Source organism: Delphinapterus leucas, chromosome 19 (assembly GCF_059928025.1).
Source record: "Delphinapterus leucas isolate spDelLeu-1000000601 "Yukka" chromosome 19, BTC_Dleu_Yukka2, whole genome shotgun sequence".
NCBI classification, from domain to species: domain Eukaryota; kingdom Metazoa; phylum Chordata; class Mammalia; order Artiodactyla; family Monodontidae; genus Delphinapterus; species Delphinapterus leucas.
The window spans coordinates 6,749,212-6,770,171 of record NC_143147.1 but is presented as its reverse complement, the minus strand read 5'-3'; the positions used below and the strand labels follow the sequence as shown (position 1 = coordinate 6,770,171).

Genomic DNA, 20,960 nt, shown 5'->3' with positions numbered 1-20,960 from the left:
CCCTCCTCTGGGTCCATCACCACCAATTCTCTGTAAGTTCAACCCACACGCAGACATTTGCACAAATCATAATTATACAGCTCACTGAATCTCAAAAGTGACCACGCTTGTGGGAGTACAGCCCAGAGCCCCCTTCACCCCACTACTGTCTTTCCCAAGGATAACGGCCGTCCTGATTTCCCACCTGCACATCGGTTTTGCCGGGTTTTGAACTTCATGTTCAGAATGAAATCACACAGCCGACAGTCACCCGTATCCAGTGTCTTCTCTGGACGTCACGCCTGCAAGAGGTGTGTTTCCGCGAGCAGCAGCAGACGTTCAGTGACATCGTGCCCACCGGGTGAAGACACACAAGTGACCCATCTTACTGCTCGTGGGCATGTGGCTGTTCCCAGGGTTTTTCCCACTATTATGAACAGTGCCGCTCCGGCACTTTGACTCTCTGTCACTGTCATTCATTAGATGGAGATGGTAAAGCCCTGGATTGTGTCCACTTTCGTTTCCCCCTTTTCTGTGCAGAACCAGGAAGTCCCCACTCTGGCCCTAGGCTAGAAGGTGCAATTCTCCGATTGTCTTAAGCAGTCTTGGGCCGCAGGGTTGGTGTAGTTCTCTCGGTGATATGAACGGTCACCTGCTCCTTCTAGTCAAGTCTCTGTGAGCAGGGCCAGGTGAAGGGCCTGGTGAAGGAGAGACTGGGAAGAGAGAACCCTGTTTCACTTCGGATCAAAACTGTAGACATGGGCTTCCCCGGTGGCACAGTGGTTGAGAGTCCGCCTGCCGATGCAGGGGACACGGGTTCGTGCCTCGGTCCGGGAGGATCCCACATGCCGCGGAGCGGCTGGACCCGTGAGCCATGGCCGCTAAGCCTGCGCGTCCGGAGCCTGTGCTCCGCAACGGGAGAGGCCACAACAGTGAGAGGCCTGCGTACCGCAAAAAAAAACAAACTGTAGATGTGTGGTAACATCTATACTAGTTAGAAACTGTATTTAGCTATAAGTAGCAGAGACCTGGGAAATAGTGGCTTAGATAAAATAGAGGTTTATTCTCACAGGTCAAAGAAGTCAGGGACTCCCAGGACAGGTATGATAATTCTAGAGCATCATCGGCAACCCCCAATCCTCTTTCTGTTCTGCCGTATTTAGAGTTTGGCTCCACCCTCAAGGTCACAAAATGGCCTCTGGAGAGCCAGCCATCACATATACGTTCCAGGCGGGCAGAAAAAGGAAGAAAATAAGAGGAGAGCACACGAGCTCTTTAGAAGCTTTATTGGAAGTCCTGCCCAACAACTTCTGCTTGTATGTCATTAGCCAACCTGTTTGTTAGGGAAGCGGGAAAGGTAGTCTTAGCTGCTCACCTGGTCACCTTGAGAGGAGAGGAGATTAGATATTGTGCAGGCAATGAGCAGGCTCTTGTGCTCAACATCCAAGCCCAGTTTCCTTCTGCCTTATTTGGGATATCGAGAGACAAGGGACTTTCCAATGCCAGCCACTGCTAGAAGCAGGTGAGTTTGATCCCTAAAACCAAGTGCTTTAAACGGGCTTTGCCGGTGTTGCTGGTTCTCCTGCTTCGTTAGAGCCACGCGGTGCCCCTCGGGAAGGGGCATGGCCTCTCCTCCAGAACGGCAGGTAAACACCAGAGCCTATTAACCACAGGTGCTTTCCGAGATAAGCAATAAGGAAGGTTCTATTACAGGGTCACGTCAGGTGGGCTCAAGCTCTGTGGGGGGAGATTTATGCCCTCGTCTTCGGCTGATTCTGGAAGGAGCCCACCGACAAGTATTGGTGTGAGTGGTTTATTCAGGAGAAGCCCCACCCCAGCTGGATGCTGCAGGTGGCTCAGGGCATAAATTCCATCTCGGGGAAGTAGGTGGGACCTGGGCTTTCAACTCCAGCCCTCGTCAGTCACCAGCTGTGGACAGGGGTGGATGAGGGGCCACCCACAGTTCAGCGGCTCCGCCCCAGGAGCCCAGGCCAGGGTGCAGGAGTGAGCCCTGCAGGTGAGCACACGCGGTAGCTCGGGCGGTGCATGGGTCTGACGAAAGGGGCCCGGCGGGTGTGGGCGAGCATTAACAGCATCCACGGCACCCCTGAGAGGTCCGGGGGGAAACTGAGGCCCAAGGAAGGAACGTGGCCTGTTCAAGTGTCAGAGCTGGGAGGCTGCCCCTGACCTGAAGGTCACTGAAGACCCAGGCTACTGCCAGAGCGTACATCCCTCGCTTGCTTATGCCTGATGTATGCAAAGCCCGAGCTGGCCCTCCAGATGGGGGTGCCTGCCCCAGGTGCTCCTCCCGGGATGAGCCTCAGACTCATCTGGTCACTGTCCCCCACGATGTCGCCAGGAAGCAGGCAATCTAAGAAGTAGCCATAGCGTGTGTGTGTGTAAACTCGGGGCCTTCCGAAGAGAGGGCTTGCGGAAAGGTGGGTGACGACAACTGCCGAGGGGCTCTGGGAGGAGACAGGCTGCAGAGGTCTGCGGGCGGACCCCAGCGGTAACCAGGCCGGAACCAGCTCCTCCTTGGAATGAAGGAGGTGACTCATCACTGACGCAGCCTGTGGTCAAGAAGGTGTCGCTGGCAGAGGGCTCGAAGGGCTGTGGGTCCCATCACAGCGGACGTGGGGGCTGCAGGCAGCCGGCTTGCGCACAGGCACGCAGAGCTGGAGCCCCCACAAATCCCAGCTTTACTGGATTTTACCACTGATCCGCTGTGTGACCTTAGGCAAGTTAATGAACCTCTCTGGGCCTCCATTTCCTTAGAATGGAGGGCTGGGGAGGATTCAGTGAGTTACTGAAATAGTACTTGGCACACAGCAGACTCCCACAGGGATGATGACAGTGGTGGTGATGGTTCAAGTAGGACAGGACTGTCTAGAGTGGAGGCCCTTCCTTCCTGGCTGTGGGAAAGGCTCACTGTCACCTCCATCAAAACATCCTCCACCTGGGTCCTGTCCTGCCTCACGAAGGGGTTGGACCCCGGTTCCGGGGCTCCAGAAGCTCTCCTGCCAGGAGCACATGCCCCGGACGGCCCTCCCTACAGGGCCCTCATGCGGCCGCTAGTGCCGTTATTTGCTCTGCTGTTGTCTGGGTGGACGCTGCCTCCCAAGGCTCTGTAGAGTCAAGGCAGCGTGGCGAACACCATTCCTTCAGAAGCATCAACACTGCTGGGCCACCGAGCTCCTCCAAGAACCACCCTCCACTCTCTGCCTGTCATAGTATCCCTCACCAATGGTCTTTTAGTCTCTACTTGCATACCTCTGGGAACACGGGGCTCACCACCTCTCAAGGTCACTTCTCTAGTCATTTGAGAGCTTGTCTCTGTCCTGAGCCAACACCTGCCTCTCCGCTGGCTGGCTTTGCTTTCCAGGAGGCAGTGAAAATCCTGCTAGTGTGCGAGAGCGGAGGCCCACGCCGTGCAACCGCTGAGTGGTCAGTGCCTGTCCCCCAGCTGGTCTCCGACTGCTGGGCTGTGGACAGACAAGGCACAGCAGATCTTCACGTCTTCTCCCTCCTTCTCTGCCCCTGAACGCACCAGGCAGCTTGGAAGCCTTTATGTGTCACGGGAACACAGTTACATAAATATTACGTGTGCATGATTTTAAGGATCATAAGCGATGAGGTTTCAAGGTGAAAAGATTCTTTGCCTTTCTTTTGGAGAAGCTCTTTGAACGCGGTGCCTTTTTAGGAAGAAGAGTGGCAGGCACAGGTGGTTCTGTCTCAGAAACCTCAGCTCAGCCGGGCACCCGCAGGATGAACGAGCTGCAAATCCGGGTATGCTCTCCCAGCCCGGGTGTGGGACGCACGTTGCAAACACAGGCCACACCTGATGCCAGAGCGTGTGCTTGTTCTACGATGGGGGCACCCACACTTCCGGGGGCCCTTCAGAGGCAGGCCCTGGGAAGACAGGTGCCTCCCATATGTACCTGCCCACAGATGTTCAGAGCAGCACAAATCACAGCAGCCCAAAGGTGGAAGCAAGCAAATGCCTGTCCACAGATGGACGAAGTGTGGTCTACGCGTGCCACGGAATAATAGTACTCAGCCTGGAAAGAAAGGCGATTCAGACACGGGCTCCAACACACATGAAGCTGAAGCCATTTTGCCGAGTGAAACAAGCCCGGCACAAAAGGACAAGTACTGCACGATCCCACTTACGTAAGACACCTAGAGTCCCAATCCACACAGGCAGGAAGTGGAAGGGTGGTTCTCAGGGTCTGGGGGAGGGGTGGGGAGTGAGGGTTTAATGGGGACAGAGTTTCGGTTTGGGAAGATGAATAATTTCTGGAGAGGATGGCGGTGATGGCTGTACAACAACGTGACCATTAATGCCACCGAACTGTACACTTTAAAATGGTAAATGTGACGTTACGTATATTTTACCACAATAAAAATACTAAAACAACAACCCCCCAAAATAAAAACCAAGACCACCTGCAGAGGTTCCTCTGCTGTCGGCCCGGGTCTGTGGGCAGAGCCGCGCACGTGCACAAGCTCCGTGGAGCGCAGCTCAGGCCAGTGTCACCAGGGAAACTGAGGCTGGGGTGGGGGGCGCTGGGGTGGGCTGCGGGGGTGGAGCTGGGCCTGGCTCCGCCCGACTTTAGACTCCGCGCGCTCCTTCCCGAGCCCCGGTGTCCTTTGGCGGCCGGCCCGGAGGGAGGACGGCGGACTGGTTCCCCCCGCAGGGGCGACGCCCCCTCCTCACGCAGGTGGATCAGGTGGGGGGTCCTGACACGGGCCTCACCATCAGGGTGGCCCGGGCGGAGCCGGCACCGCGCACCCCAGCCCCGCGGACGCCACTCTCATGCCACACCGGCCACACCCGGGCTGCGCGGCCGCCGAACGGGCGGGGCGCCACCTGCTGGCGGAGGCGGGGGGCGCGCGGGTGCGTTCAGGGCCGGGCTTCCTGCGGGTGCGGGCGGGGTCTGTGCGGTTCCGCAACCCAACCCGGGGGTGACAGCTACAGAATTTTATCCCTCCCAGGGCCGAGCCCAGAGCCCCCCTCCCCGAAATCCGGGGCCAGGGAGTTCCCGGGCTCCCCAGCTCCCGGGGGTGGCGGTCCCCTGCCCCACCTCTGCTCAGTCCTCACAGGACGACGCCTCCCCGTGCATCTGCGTCCACGCTCCCCTCTTCCCGTGAGGACACAAGTCATCGGATCCAGTACGCCTCATTCTTAACTCGATCACATCTACACAGACCCCATTTCCAAATGAGATCACATCACAGGCCAGGGGGACGTGAATTTGGGTGCATTCTATTGAACTCAGCAGAGGCCCCTGATGCAGCCTTCCCTGACCACCACCAGGACCAGCCCCTGTCCTCCGCGCCCAGCAGAGCACGTGAGCCGCTGGGTGGGGTCTGCACCGCACTGCACTGAACCTGCTGGCTGGGAAGCATGTTCCCACCTACGCTCACCTGTACAACGATATCCCAGCACAACTCTGCGGAGTCAGAGCCCCTGCCCCGTCCTGCCCCATCCTTATGCAGCAGGAATGGGCCATCCCCACTTTGGTATTAAAACTGCAGCAGGGGGACTTCCCTGGTGGCGCAGTGGTTAAGAATCTGCCTGCCAATGCAGGGGACACGGGTTCGAGCCCTGGTCCGGGAAGATCCTACAAGCCCCAGAGCAACTAAGCCTGTGTGCCACAACTACTGAGCCTGCGCTCTACAGCCCGTGAGCCACAACTACTGAAGCCCACGCACCCAGAGCCCGTGCTCCACAACAAGAGAAGCCACCGCAGTGAGAAGCCCGTGCACCACTATGAAGAACCAACGCAGCCAAAACTAAATAAATTTTTTTAAAAATCAGAAAACTGCCGCAGGATTTTTTTTTTTTTTTCTTATTAAGGCACCATCATGGATACCTAGACCTGGAATACTCAAAATGGAATTCAGGATTTACAGGATGAACCCACGGAAAGAACTATCAGGTCTCTGTGGTGTGGCACATTTCATAAAGTAATAAATCTCAAGGCCAGCCTCTATCCAAGCCGCTTAGTGTTAAGGCTACAGTTTAAATGGCCAAAATCAGCACAGAGGGGACACTGTTGTACTTGGTGTTCAATTCTTAAACAGGTGTGGGTCCCTGGCGGCCAGTCACGCCAAAAACCACATTCAAGATGGTTTTTGCTTCAAGTGCTTATAAAGGACAGGGATGTTTGGGGCCGAGGGACGGATTTCTGCCCAAAGCAATTAACGTATAATGACCCACCAGCAAACGGAGGTGGACAACGGAAGCAGCAAAACGGAAACTGGTGTACGGAAATGCGCTCCTGAGATTCAAATGTTTTCAAACGTGAATCAAATGTAGGAAGTGCCAAAAAGAACGGTTATTCGCCTGGGTCTGTTGCCGGCCCCCCATCTTCACAAAAACCTCCCTGAAGTGGCGGTAAAGCCCGGGTTCCCTGGCAAACACGGCACCCTTAGACCTCCACTGCTGGGTGCAGGAACTTTCCGACTTCAGGCTTTAAAAATGACACTCAAGGGCTTCCCTGGTGGTGCAGTGGTTGAGAGTCCGCCTGCCGATGCAGGGGACACGGGTTCGTGCCCCGGTCCGGGAAGATCCCACATGCCGCGGAGCGGCTGGGCCCGTGAGCCGTGGCCGCTGAGCCTGTGCGTCCGGAGCCTGTGCTCCGCAACGGGAGAGGCCACAACAGTGAGAGGCCCGCGTACCGCAAAAAAATTAAAAATAAAAATGACACTCAAGTGTAGGTTTAAAACTTTGCCTGTATTTTGGATTACTTCTTCAGGATGGATCCCTGGAAGTGGAATTCCTAAGTCAAAGGGAAGAATAATGTTTAAGTTTCTTGATCAGAGATTTCAAACTGGTGGCCCCAGAGTCAATTTGGCTCTCAGCTGAGTTTGATTTGGCCCATGCAATTTTTTTACACATGTCAACGTTTCAAAGAAAGAAGATTTCCCATTGGAATTCAGATTTCCAGCTTATCTTGTAAAATCAGAGCTACCCAATCCATCAATGTAATACACCACATTAATAGAATGAAGGAAAAAGGCCACGCGATCATCTCAACTGACAGAAAATGCATTTCACAAAAGCCAACACCCCTTATGATAAAACACTCACCAAACTGGGAATAGAGGAAAATTCCTAAGTGTGATAAAGGATGTTTTCGAAGAGCCCAGAGCTGACATCATACTCAATGGTGTAAGACTGAAAGCTTTCCCCCTAAGACAGAAACAAGAAAAGTATGCCGGCTTTTACCACTGCTATTCAACATAGCGGTGGAATCCTTGCCAGAGCAATAAGGCAAAAAAAAAAAAAAAAACAACAAAAGATATCCAAACTGGAAAAGAAGAAGTAAAACTATCTCTGTTCATAGATAACATGACCTTACATATAGAGAATTCAAAAACTCCACTGAGTAACTATTAGTGCTAGTAAACAAATTTAGCAAAGTTGCCAGGTACAGGATCAACACACAAAAATCAGTTGTATTTCTATACACTATGAACAGTCCAAAAAGCAGTGAACAATCCAAAAAGGAAATTAAGAAAATAATTCCACTTACAATGGCATCAAAAAGAATAACATACTTTGGAATAACTTTTACCAAGTAGGTGAAAGACTTGTACACTGAAACCTACAAAACATTGCTGAAAGAAATTAAAGAAGACCTAAATACATGGGAAGACATCTTGTGTTTATAGACTGGAAGATTTAATATTGTTAAGATGCAATACTGCCCAGAGCAATAAACAGATTCAATGCAATCTCCATCAAAATCCCAATGGCCTTTTTTTTTTTTTTTTTTTGAGGTACGCGTGCCTCTCACTGTTGTGGCCTCTCCCATTGCGGAGCACAGGCTCCGGACGCGCTAGCACAGCGGCCATGGCTCACGGGCCCAGCCGCTCCACGGCATGTGGGATCTTCCCAGACCGGGGCACGAACCCATGTCCCCTGCATCGGCAGGCGGACTCTCAACCACTGCGCCACCAGGGAAGCCCCCAACGGCCTTTTTTTTAGAAATGGAAAAGCTGATCCTAAAATTTGTATGGAATTGCAAGGGACCCTAAACAGCCAAAACAATCCAGAGTGGGAAAAAATATTTGCAAAGGTCTAATATCAGAATACAAAAAGAACTCCTACAACTCAACAACAAAAAGGCAAATAACCCAATTTAGAAATGGGCAAAGGACCCGAATGGCTATTTCTCCAAAAATATAGAAATGGCCAGCAAGCACGTGAAAACGTGTAATGTCATTAAGGAAATGCAAACCAAAACCATAGGGAGGGACTTCCCTGGTGGTCCAGAGGTTAAGAATCCGCCTTCCAATGCAGGGGACGCGGGTTCAATCCCTGGTCGGGGAACTAAGATCCCACATGCCGCGGGGCAACTAAGCCTGCGCGCTGCAGCCACTAAGCCGCTGCGCCTCAACTACAGGGCACACGTGCTGCAAACTACAGAGCCCACGCACTCTGGAGCCCACACGCCACAACTAGAAAGAAGCCTGCACGCAACGAAGATCCCGCGTGCCGCAACTAAGACCCAACGCAGCCAAAGATAATAAATAAATAAAATAAATATTAAAAAAAACATAGTGAAATACCGCTTCACATCCACTAGGATGGCTATAGTTTTGGGGTTTTTTTAAGGAAAACAGTAAGTGTTGGCAAGAATGTGGAGAAATCAGAACTCTTCCATCGCTAGGAATGTAAAATGGTGCAGCCACTGTGGAAAACAGTCTGACAATTCTCCAAAAAGTGAAACACAGAATTACCACATGACCCCCATTTCCACTCCTAGGTAAACACACCCAAAAGGACTGAAAACCAACACTCGTACACAAGCGTTCATTGCAGCATTGTTCACAGTAGCCCAAAGGTGGGAACATCCTCGGTGCCCATGGGCTGATGAATGGGTGCACAAACGTGGTCCATCCACACGCTGGAATATTACTCAGCCAAAAAAAGGAATGAAGTGCCGATTCCTGCTTCAACGTGAATGAACCTTAAAAACATTATGCTAAGGAGAGAAGCCGGATTCAATAATCATGCGTTGTAGGTTCCATTTATATGAAATATCCAGGAGAGCTAACAGAGATTTGTGGTTGCTGGGGACTTAGGGAAGAGGGGACAGGGAGGACAGCCTGTGGGGACAGGGTCCCCTCCTGAGCTGATGGAATGTTCTGGAACTAGACTGAGCGGACAGTAGCACAACACAGGGCATGTGCTAAACGCCACTGAATCGCACACTTGAAAATGGTTAAAATGGTGGATTTTACCTTGATACAAAATTTTAAAAGATCAGAACTGCCCTTGTATCAATAGCTAGTTCTGTTACATTATCTGCCTGGCCTCTGGGCCCCCTGCAGTTTGAGACCCCGCCCTTCCTTCCATCACCGCCGAGGACAGGGGAGAGAGACATTCTCACCCAACTGGGGAGCCCCCAACCCTTTCGGGGGGCCGCAGGGGAGCTCAGGATGTGAGAAGAGCTGGGAGGAGGCGTGGGCGGCCCTGGGCACCGTCTGTCCGTAGGGACTCACAGTGGTTGGAGATGGTCTGTCTGTGCTGGTCTGGGAAAGGCCACTGGCCACATGGTGTCCAGCGCCTCATGGGACTGAGACACCGAATTTTTAACTTCACTTAATTTTAATTTTTTTTTTTTTGGATCCTAAAGTCAAGTGCAATTATTGAGAGATGCACACTTTTTCAAAATATATTTATTTATTTATTTGGCTGTGCCAGGTCTTTTTTTTTATAACACCTTTTATTAATTAATTAATTAATTTTTGCTATGTTGGGTCTTGGTTTCTGTGCGAGGCCTTTCCCTAGTTGTGGTGAGCAGGGGCCACTCTTCGTCGCGGTGCGCGGGCCTCTCACTATCACGGCCTCTCTTGTTACGGAGCACAAACTCCAGACGCGCAGGCTCAGTAGTTGTGGCTCACGGGCCTAGTTGCTCCGCGGCATGTGGGATCCTCCCAGACCAGGGCCCGAACCCGTGTCCCCTGCATTAGCAGGCGGATTCTCAACCACTGCGCCACCAGGGAAGCCCTGCGCCAGGTCTTAGTTGCAGCATGTGGGATCCAGTTCCCTGACCAGGGGTCAAACCTGGGCGGCCCGAGTTGGGAGTGTTGAGTCTCAACCACGGACCGCCAAGGAAGTCCCACTTAATTTGAATTTAAATGTAAATCTCACAAGACTCTAGCAGCCGCATCCGGAGAGCGCCAGTTCGGCAGCTCCACCTGGTGGCTCCCCTTCACCAGCCTCGACCCAGCCCCAGCGGGAGCCAGACAGGCCGGTATCCCGCCCAGCCCTGCGGTCCGAGATCCTCGGGGTCAGCACACCACCACGCCCCACCCTGAGTGGGCAGCCAGCAGATCTTCCCATCCTACTAAATCATCACTCTGTTTGCCCCCAAGTCTCGCTCTCTGTGGCCGGCTAGGCATCTGGTCTCCCACACATCTGCTGCTCTCGTGGCCGGAGCCTGGGAAGCCGGTCAGAACGAAACCCGCAGCCTCCGCAGATGTGCTCCTCTGACATGGGCACCCGCCCGTCTTTCCTGTCAGGAGCCAAGAATACTCAGGCTGCTAATTTGAACGCAAACAGTGAAGTTCTCTCTCTCACCTCTTTGGGCACTTATTCCGTAATTTCAGTTTTCAGAAACAAAACCCTCCCGTATGCAAAGTTCGTAGATGGCTGTGGCCTCCAGGATGTTCCTCGTAAAACAAATGCGTCTTGCCGTGGTTTTACAGTTTCATGATCATCCCACGTAGGAGCGGCACAGTTCCGACGGAAGGCTGGCACAGAGCCGCCGGTGAAAGGGCGCGAATGCGGAGTGTTTGGACCAGCAGCGAGTATAGACCAGGGTGTCTCAACATCAGCACGATTCAATTTGGGCTGGATCATTCTTTCCTGTGAGGCCGTCCTGTGCACTGTCGGATGTTTGCTAGCGTCCCTGGCCTCCATCCCCCCCCCACCACACCACCCTTGAGACAAGCAAAAATGTCTCCAGACATTGTCACACGTCCCCTGGCGGGGGGCAGAATCACGTGGGTTGTAGACAAAACCTGGGGAAAGAGGAGCGGGCCGAGTAAGACTCCGCAGTCACCCCTCTTGGGGAGGAAAGTGCAAAGCCTCTGGACCCCAGAGAGCAAGCTGAACCCCTAGACAGCGTTGCGTGTGGGTTCCTGGCCTTAAACAGGAGAGACTCACGCCGACATTTGTCATGCATTGTTCTGCCTGTCAGGTGCTGGCAGTGTGGGGATGAACGAGCAGATAAGTTTATTATTTCACTCAACAAGTATTTATTGCCTACTATGTGCCGGGCAGTGTTCTAAGTACTGGTTGTATTAGTCAAAGTTCTCCAGAGAAACAGAAACAACAGAATTGAGATATACAGATATATAGATATATATACACGTATCCTACTCATGCGGAAATGCGAAGAAGCTAGAATATTCAAAACAACTCTGAAAAAAGAGCAAAGTTGGAGAACTGACACCAGCTTGCTTAAAGCTACGGTAATCAAGAGAGTGTGGTATTGGTCTAGAGCAGACAACTAGGTCAGTGGAACAGAACAGAGAGTCTAGAAAGAGACCCACAGATCTGGACAAGTGAATTTCAACAAAGGTGCAAAGGAAATTCAGTGAAGAAAGGCTAGCCTTTCAACAAATGGTGCTGGAACAATTGAAGTCTGTATGCAAAAAAAACAAAACAAACAAAAAAAACCTTGGATCCATATATAAAAATTAATAGGGGGAGGGATAGATTGGGAGTTTGGGATTAACATGTACACACTGCTACATTTAAAACAGACAACCAACGAGGACCTCCTGTAAATAAATAAGTAAATATTAATACAAAATACTGTTAATACACCATTACACAAAAAATCAACATAATACACAAAAATCAACACAAAAGAGGTCATGGACCTAGATGTAAAGCCTAAAAGTATAAACTTCTAGAAAAATATACGAGAAGACCTTGGTTAGGCCAAGATTTCTTAGATACGACACCAAAAGCACGAAACATAAAAGAAAAAAAATGGTAAATCGATTTCATTCAAATAAAACACTTCTGCTCTTCGGTAGAGGCTGTTCAAGAGAATGAAAAGACAAGCCACAGACAGGAGAAAATACTTGCAAATCAAATCTCTGATGAAAGACTTTTATGCAGAATATGTAAAGAACACTCATATCCAATAATAAGAAAATAAGCAACCCAATTTTTTAAAGTGGGCAAAAGCTTTGAACAGACACTTCATCAAAGACGATATACAACGGCCAGTAAGCACATGAGAACATGCTCAACGTCATTCGTCGTTAGGGAAACGCGACTTAGACCCGTAAGGGGACACATCTGCCCACCTATGAGAAGGGCTGCCACACCGAGTGCTGGCGAGGACACATGGAAGCGCGGGACTCAAAACACAGACTGTGTGACCGTTTTGGTAAATAATACGGCAGATTCTGGACATTTTAAACATGCGCCTACAGTGTGTGATCCAGCGATTCCACTCCTAGACATGCACCCAAGGGAAACGAAAGAACATGTCCATGCAAATGCGGACGCCACGCAAATACGCAGCTCTCTTGGTAACCTCCCAAACCTGGAAATAGCTGAGGTGCCTCGAACTTGCCAGGCCGCTCCCTCTGCCTGGGATGTGCCTCCAAAGAGAACCACGCACCCCCCTTTCCTGCCCCTCAGGCCTTCATCCAAACATCACACTGTCGCGAGGTCTCCCAGACAAACATGCTGACCCCGAAGACCTGCAGGGCCGGCCCCCTGGGCCTGCGAGCGTTCCCGCAGATGACAGACGCAATTACACTGAGGATCTCGAGATGGGGAGGTGGGCCCGGGTTACCCAGGTGGGCCCGAAATGTGATCTCCAGTGTCCCGTGAGAGGCAGGCAGAAGCAGCAGGTTCCGTGGCCGAAGCAGGATGCCCAGCTGCTGGCTGGGAGACGCCCGACGGGCCGGGAGCCGAGGGCTGCGAGGAGCGCAGCTCAGGAGGCTGAAAAGGCAGGGAAGGGTCTCTGCCCGGGGGCTCCAGGAGGAGCCAGCCCTGCCCACGCCTTCTCCTGGGCCCAGGGGTGCGGGACCGGGGCTTCTGGACTTCTGAACGGCGAGGGGATAAGTGCGCGTCGTCTGAGTTGCCAAGACAGTGGACCTCCCCACGGCAGCCACAGGGACAGACGCTCTCCCCGTCTTGCTGCTGTCCCCAGGGCCCCACTCCTGCCCTTCTCAGCACCCGACACGCTTCCCGTGTTCCTTGTTCGTCTCGTTTACCGTGTGTCTCTCTAAGGGGACCATGAACTTGGAGGGGGGCGGGAGACTTGCTCTGCTCTACCCACACTCTCTGCCCTGCAGCCCAGTATATAGTCGGGCTCAGCAAACTCCGTGCTGGAATTCAACAGTGGAACGATAGCCCAGAAGACTTTTAATAACATTGGACCGCAGGACATAATTTACCAAATTCCCAGATGGGCCTTGTAGTGTGTGCTCCGCGTTTTTCTGTCCCACTCCCTCTGACCAAGCCCGCAGGTGCCATTTCGCCTCCCAGAGGTAACCATGCTTGTAGTTTGGTTTGTGTGCTCCTGGCCCATTTTTTACATTTTACACCTGTATGGAAGTGTGTATGGGTTACACCAGGTGCCCCTTGGGGTCTGTGTTTAAAGTTCACACAAATGGAGCGACTTTTCTTCAGGCCACAGGGGACACACGAGGATCTCCTTCCTTTTCCTGCCGTGCAATGTTCCATTGTCAGGACATGCAGCTTGTTATTCATCCCTCACCCTGCTGCCGCACCGGGCAGAGTCCGGGCCAGAAAAGGAGGGACCACCCAAAACAAGGAGGAGCTGAACGAAGGTGGGCGGGGCCCGCGAGAGCCAGACACTCACACTCTCCCCGTCGCCTCTGCTCCGATGGGCTCTGCAAGGACCGTCGTTGTCCTTGCGTCCGGGGGCCCGTGTGTAGAAGCTCCTCCAAAGTCCCCACGAGGGGCCTGGCTGGCCAGGCGACTCTGCACTACCCCGGCCAGTTTAACCTAAGAAAGGCAGGGTGACTATTTGGACCTACAAGTGAAGGTACCTCACAAAGGAATTTACCCTGAGTCACCTGCTCCTGGAGGGTCACAAGGAGGACCCCTGTGGGGCTTTCTTTCCACAGTTTTGTCAGCACGACCCCCTTGAACTCCGGCGAGCCACACGGAACGATACAGGACAGAGTCCTGGGTCCAGTCTCAGCCCCATCCCTTGTGAGTGTGACTGTACTTCTGTCTCTTCACCCGTCCGCTTGGGGGCATCACAGGTGGAGTCAGCCCACACCCGCCCCAGAGAACCGGCGGGGAGGGGCCAGGCCTGCGCCTGGCAGATACTTAGAAACAGCTCCTTTCTGCAGAAAGAACGAAAGTGCCCGCCTTTCTCTCACTTCCTTTCTGGGGCCTGGGCGGGTTGGCCTGTGAGTGGCCAGCTGCTATTTTTGGGCCTCGGTTGCTCCGTGTGAAACCCCGAGGGGGGCACCGGGGGGGGCACCAGGTGACCTCGCCCTTGGTCTGGGGTGCAGCCGGCCCAGGTGCAGCGGTTACTGCCTCAGAGTGAAACCCACACTGGTCAGGCTGGTTCTGCGGCCAGGTTTCCTAGCAGATAAGCACCGTGTGCGGTATTTACAGACGCTCAGAACGCAGAGGGGCTGCCGTCCGCTCCCCTGGTTTTGACAGAAGGGAAACTGGGGCCCAGCACCTCAAGCGCCTGCTCTGAGGTCACACATGGAGCTTGGGACACCAACAGGACCAGAGTCCAGAGTCTGGACCCCTCCGAGGGGTGGCAGGCTTGCCTGTTTGGAGCAGGAACGGGCTGAGCTTTGAGGACCCCGAGCATCTTCTCCTCCGCCCACCCCGTTGTTCCCAGGGTCCTGGGCCTCCCAGTGGGTGGGCAGGGCTGAGCCTCGGGGAGAGGCAGGGCCATGAGACTGTGTGCTGTCTGGGGTCCCAGAGTCCGCGTCAGGGCAGATGGGGACAGCCACCTCCGTCCCCCTCACGCCCATTCATGGTGGCCTTTAGCGGTCTTCCCCGCTGCGCCATCTGGGCTGCTCTTTGGCGATCCCCGTGACCCGACTTCACCGCACTGAAAGTGGCTGTGTGGTGGCCCCGCATCCCCACGCTTGTTGAGCTTGTGCCACAAGCCAGACGTGGTCAGGGCTGTCCTCACGGACAGGGTGAGGTGCCAAGAAAGCTTTGCAGGAGCCGACGGGTCCCCCTAGCAGGTATCTGGGCACAGCTCTCCCGGCCCAGGGACTGCACAGCAAGGCCCTGACGTGCTTGAGGCCCAGAGAGGGAGCCCGTGTGCAGGGTCGTGCGGCTCCTAGAGAGAAGGGCCCGGGTGCAGGGACCTGGCCTCAGGCTCCCACTCTGAGGGCTCTGGTCAGAGCACGATGAAGCAGCGTCCTGGGCTACAGGTGGCCCTGGGCCCGGGCGGGGATCACGCGGACGAGGGCGCAGGCAGGAGAGAGGCCACCTGGCCCAGCCAGGTGAGGGGGGACGTGGCTCGGAGCAGGCGGGGCAGGAGAAGGTGGGAGGTGGTGGTCTCAGGATCACCGTGAAGGGGACCCTGAACCTTCCACCAGATGGGGGTGGGCCGTGGAGGGAAGCGGGGCGCCTGAGCCGCTCGGGGCCGGGTGCCCGTGCCGCCCTCCCAGAGCCCCGCCAGGCTGCAAGTGAACGAGGTCGCCCACGGGCCTGGCGCTCTGCTCGGCGAGGGCTCGGACACGGTTCTGAGGGTGACGACACCAGAGTCGCCGCTCACGGGGACCTGGGGCAAGTCTCCCATCTCCACATCCGTCTTCCTCATGAGACAGGCATTGATGGGTCTCTCCTCTCCTCCCCAGATCCCTCCCGAGGAGACAGGTGGCTACACATCAGGGGCTGAAAACGAGGCGAGCAGGGCTGAGCCCGGGGGGCTGAGGGGCTGCCCTGGGGCCGTGGTGGCCGAGAGGGGGTTCCCTCCCGACGGCAGAGGCAGAGCTGAGGTGCAAGGAAGACAGAGCATCAGGCGGGCGGAGGGAGGGAAGAGTGTTTCAAGCAAAAGGAACAGCATGTGTGAGGGCCCTGAGCCAGCACACGGGGTGGCAGCTGAGGAACGAAAAGGGGTTTACAGGCAGAGAAGTGCTGGCTGGTGGGCCAGTGGTGACACAGGTGTGCTTGTGACACAGGTGTGGGCGTGCTGGTGACACAGGTGTGGGCGTGGTGGTGACACAGGTGTGGCGTGGTGGTGACTCAGGTGGTGGTTGTGACACAGGTGTGGGCGTGGTGGTGACACAGGTGTGGCGTGGTGGTGACTCAGGTGTGGCGTGGTGGTGACTCAGGTGGTGGTTGTGACACAGGTGTGGGCGTGGTGGTGACAGGTGTGGCGTGGTGACACAGGTGTGGCGTGGTGGTGACTCAGGTGGTGGTTGTGACACAGGTGTGGGCGTGGTGGTGACACAGGTGTGGCGTGGTGGTGACTCAGGTGTGGCGTGGTGGTGACTCAGGTGGTGGTTGTGACAGGTGTGGGCGTAGTGGTGACACAGGTGTGGCATGGTTGTGACAGGTGTGGGCATGGTGGTGACACAGGTGTGGCGTGGTGGTGACACAGGTGTGGGCGTGGTGGTGATACAGGCGCGGCGTGGTGGTGACTCAGGTGTAGCGTGGTGGTGACACAGGTGTGGTGTGGTGGTGACACAGGTGTGGCGTGGTGGTGACACAGGTGTGGGCGTGGTGGTGACACAGGTGTAGCGTGGTGGTGACACAGGTGTGGCGTGGTGGTGACACAGGTGTGGGCGTGGTGGTGACTCAGGTGTAGCGTGGTGGTGACACAGGTGTGGCGTGGTGGTGACTCAGGTGGTGGTTGTGACACCGGTGTGGCGTGGTGGTGACACAGGTGTGGGCGTGGTGGTGACACAGGTGCGGCGTGGTGGTGACACAGGTGTGGGCGTGGTGGTGACACAGGTGTGGGCATGGTGGTGACACAGGTGTGGCGTGGTGGTGACACAGGTGTGGGCGTGGTGGTGACTCAGGTGTAGCGTGGTGGTGACACAGGTGTGGCGTGGTGGTGACACAGGTGTGGGCGTGGTGGTGACACAGGTGTGGCGTGGTGGTGACAGGTGTGGCGTGGTGCTGACACAGGTGTGGCCGTCTCTGCTCGTCATCCCCAGCGTGGTTCCCAGCAGGGTCTCCCCAGCCCCCACCAACCCGGGCAGCGAGTGGTGTGGAGCAGCAGCCGGGAGGGGCCCTGGGCCGGGGCGGCAGGGACTCGGGGGGCAGGGCCCTGTGCCCTTCTGCTTTGGGCCCAGCGGCACTCCACGTCACATGCGGAGATGGTGGTGCGGAGGCTGGCCCATGAAGCCCCTTCCCCCAGAGTGGAATCAGAGCCATCCTGACCCCACAGGTGTTGTTTCTGGAAAGAGGATCCAGGGCTTACCCTGCTGGGACGGGTGAGACCCGCCCCTCGCACCACCACCCAAGGCCACCGGGCCACGGAGTGCTTCCTGTGGGCTCTGAGGAGGGGGCGGGGGTTACTCTTGGGGAAGAGGTTGAGGCCTTCATCTCACCCCATCCTCGCCGCCCCGCTCTACAGATGAAGAAACTGAGGCTAGGGGAAGGGAGGCGTGGGCCCAAAGCAGGGCCTGGCCGGTGTGTCTGACGCTGTCCTCGCTGGGTGACGGGGCCAAGGGCTTCGGCCTCCCCCGAGCTCGTGATTTCACTCCCGGGTAAACCTTCTGGTAGAACAACGTTCACGGCAGCTGTTTTTAAAGACCCCAAACTGAACTTCCCAAGTGTCCATCAGCCTGAGGACACAGCCCACCCGGGAACGCAGTGGGTGACCTACCGACACACGCGACGCAGGTGGAGCGAGGGGCCCAGAGCACCGGCACAGACGCCCTGTGAGCGCCTCTGTGCGAAGTCCGTGGTCAGGCAAAGCGAGCCTGGGGAGAGGTGACACGGCCGGAGGGGCTGGAAACCATCAGCCTGGGTGCCGGGGAGCAGGACACTGGGGACCGGCGCGCCCCGCACTCCAGTCACCCCCAGCACCAGAAGACGCCTGCACCTCGGCCGCCCCATCCTGCCGTCCACGGGGTCGCACGGGTCACGGGAAAGGGATCCTGGCTCCCCGGCACCTCACAGCACATGCCCGGCATGGCCGTGGTGGGGCCTGGGTGGTGACCAGGGAACTCAGGGCAGACACGCAGCTGCTTGGGGCGGTGGGGGCGCTCAGACAAGGGATATCCATCGCTGGAGGTGTCTGGAACTTTCTGGAAAACCCGCCGCAGGGTGTAGAACCAGCCTGACGTGACCCTCCCCCCATCCCCCCACCTCTGGATGAAGACTTGGGCCGAGTACAGCTTTTCTGGCCGCGAAAAGCCCTCCGGCTACTTTAGCTAAGAACAATTCTCCACTCGGTCCTTGACAGGCTCCAGGTCACGGCAGGGCGGGCCCCGTGCAGAGTGTCCCTCTACATCATCTCCATCAGCCCCCAGCTCGGCCCCAGAGGCAGGTGCCACCAGTGACTCCACTTCATGGAGGAGAAAACCGAGGCTCGGAGGGGGAGTCCCTGTAGGGGGGAACGGGGGAGCGAGGACCCAAGCCCCCAGGCTCTCTAACAAGGGCTCTCATCGTGTGCTCTGGGGACTCCGGTGGGACCCCAGGCCTTTCCGGGGGACCTGCCATCCAGCCTTGCCAGCCACTGATCCCAGTAAAGCCCACTTTCTTCAATAGGTTCTTTCAATACACAGTCGATTTCTCATAACGGACCGTGGAGCGGTCAAGACGAAGCCCTGGCCTTCCAGGGAGGAAGCGTGTGGCCAGTTCAGAGGGAAGCACACCCGGTCCCTGGTGGCGGGGGTCTGGCTGGGAGGCGGGGACAGGCCCCCCGAGAAGGTGCTGAGTGTTCCCGGCAGGAAGCGCACGGGTGGGGTGGGGGTGGGCTGGAAGGGCAGCAGGGAGGCGGGGGGGCCAGCCGGGCGGCGCCTCGTCCAGTCCCGTCCCCACGTCTGCGCTCCTCCCGGCACAGGACGTCTGCCAGCTCGTGGACCGCGACGCGTGCTCGCTGAGTCACCGCCACCTCCCGCGGGGCCCAGCGCCATCTTCTCACGAAGGCCTCGCCTCGTTGATCCTACCCCTCTCCCTCCACCCCGCAGAACCCAAAGGGCCAAAAGCTTGAGAGTGTGTTTGCTTTTAACTTCCAACCTTCTCGTCCATTCATTTATTCACTCGACCAACGCGTGTGCCGTGGTGCTGAGTGCACAGCTGGGCTCTGAGGAGAAGCAGCCCAGATCCTCCCTTCCCACCTGTAACCTGGGCCGGCTGCACCTGAGCCTGCCTCAGACGGCCACTCTCCTAGAGCCCCGATGCTGGGGGGGGCCTGGAAGCATCTCCCCCAACATCACGTGTGTGTGACACAGGGCTGGGGGGAGGCGGGAGGGAGGGGGAGAGAGCTTCCTCTTGCTCTCAAACCTAAGATACAACCAGCTGTTGAGTCTGGAGCCTCGCAGCTCCGCCCCGCACCTACCCAGGCTACAAACGATCCGAACACTGCAAGAAATTAAGAGATCACCAACCCACCTCTCCCTCCTGAGCTGCCTGGAGAGAAGCACTCTCCCGCCTTCTCTGTCTTCTGGGCCCGAGGGCTGGGAACTATTTACAAGGTTGCACATTTTAGTTAACAAACAAGTTCTTTGCTCACAGCCAAAGGGAGGGGCAGCAAAACCTGAGCCTGACTCTTCTTTCTGTGAGAAGCCATTGTTCATCCCCTCTGGGAACTTCCCCACGGGTGGGAGGGGCCGCGGCGCGGAGGGAAGGGTTTGGGACTGGAGACGGTGCCCTTACCAGCTCTGTGACCCCAGGCAGGTCAGTGCACCTCGCGGACCCCCCCGTGTCCCCTTCAGCAAAATAGGAATAATATTAAATGCATTCCCGAGAGAATTAAATGAGATCTGATTAAGTACAGTGCCTGGTGCACGGTGAGCCAGGCATGGGCGGCAAGCGTTTCTATTAATAGAAATACGGGAGCCTTAGGAACTGAGAATAATCACACTCCCTCCACGATGCCCACCTGACAGTCGCTAATGCAGTATCTCCGCTGGCCTTGGGGGCCCAGGTGCACTCCCCGGGCCTCTTCCTTCCCCCTGAGTGACCGCAGGCCTTCTCCCAATGGCCAATAAGCACGTGTGCACAGCCTTGCCAGCAATGAGGAAATTAAAGCAGCAAGATACACTTCTCACCTGTGAGGTTGCCAAAAAATCTTAATGAAACAGCCTGACCCTGTCCTGTGCAGATAAAGTCGAGAAGGGACGAGGAAGGTCACCCCTGGCCACTGGGAGCGAGTAGGAGTGTGGCCAGTTTGGTGACAGCCACTGAAGTCGGGGCATGCGGACCCTGCAGGTCAGAGGTCCTGCTGGACAACATCCGCCCAGGAGAGACGCTCGTGTGTTTGCGCAAAGAGGCTGCACGTCTGCCCAGGATGGCGTTGCTCACACCACCAAGGAATCGGAAACAACCTACATGTTCCTCACTTGAGGAGGGATGGGAGTGGGTGTGGGGTTCCAGACAGTGGTGAAAAAGAACACACCAGAACACACCGGAACACACCAGGACCACAGCAGCACCACACCAGGAATGCACTAGCCGTGTGCGCGCTAACGCGAGTTGATCACAACAACGCTGGGTGAAAACAGGAAGACGTATGATGATACACACCAGAGTACTATTTATACGAAAAATTTAAAAATAACATGCAAAACAGTGCTATGTACTGTATGTTCATAGATAAACACATTCTTCTGAAGGTATAAAAATAAGCCGGGAGAACAGAGCCGTGTTCATGATGGTGGTTCCTTCTGGCGACGGGAGGGGTAGGGTTAGGGCAGGAGATTTCAGAGCTTTCCCTGTCATCTTTTCCTTTTTAAAAGAAAAACTTGAAGGTGAATATGCCAACCTCATAACATGCGATTCCGGGTGGTGAAAATACAGGTTT

At 55.6% G+C, this 20,960-nt stretch overlaps 1 long non-coding RNA gene across 2 annotated transcripts in view; it reads left to right on the top strand.

Annotated features, from left to right (window-relative positions):
- Positions 1 to 20,960, top strand: part of LOC149744729 (uncharacterized) — a 35,200-nt gene that overhangs the window by 9,543 nt on the left and 4,697 nt on the right. Inside the window, exon 2 of one of the 2 annotated variants that reach the window (XR_016388809.1) lies at positions 160 to 20,907. This is a non-coding gene — a long non-coding RNA (uncharacterized LOC149744729). The remainder of the gene's footprint in view (positions 1 to 159; positions 20,908 to 20,960) is intronic. The other variant, XR_016388810.1, reaches the window with a different exon arrangement.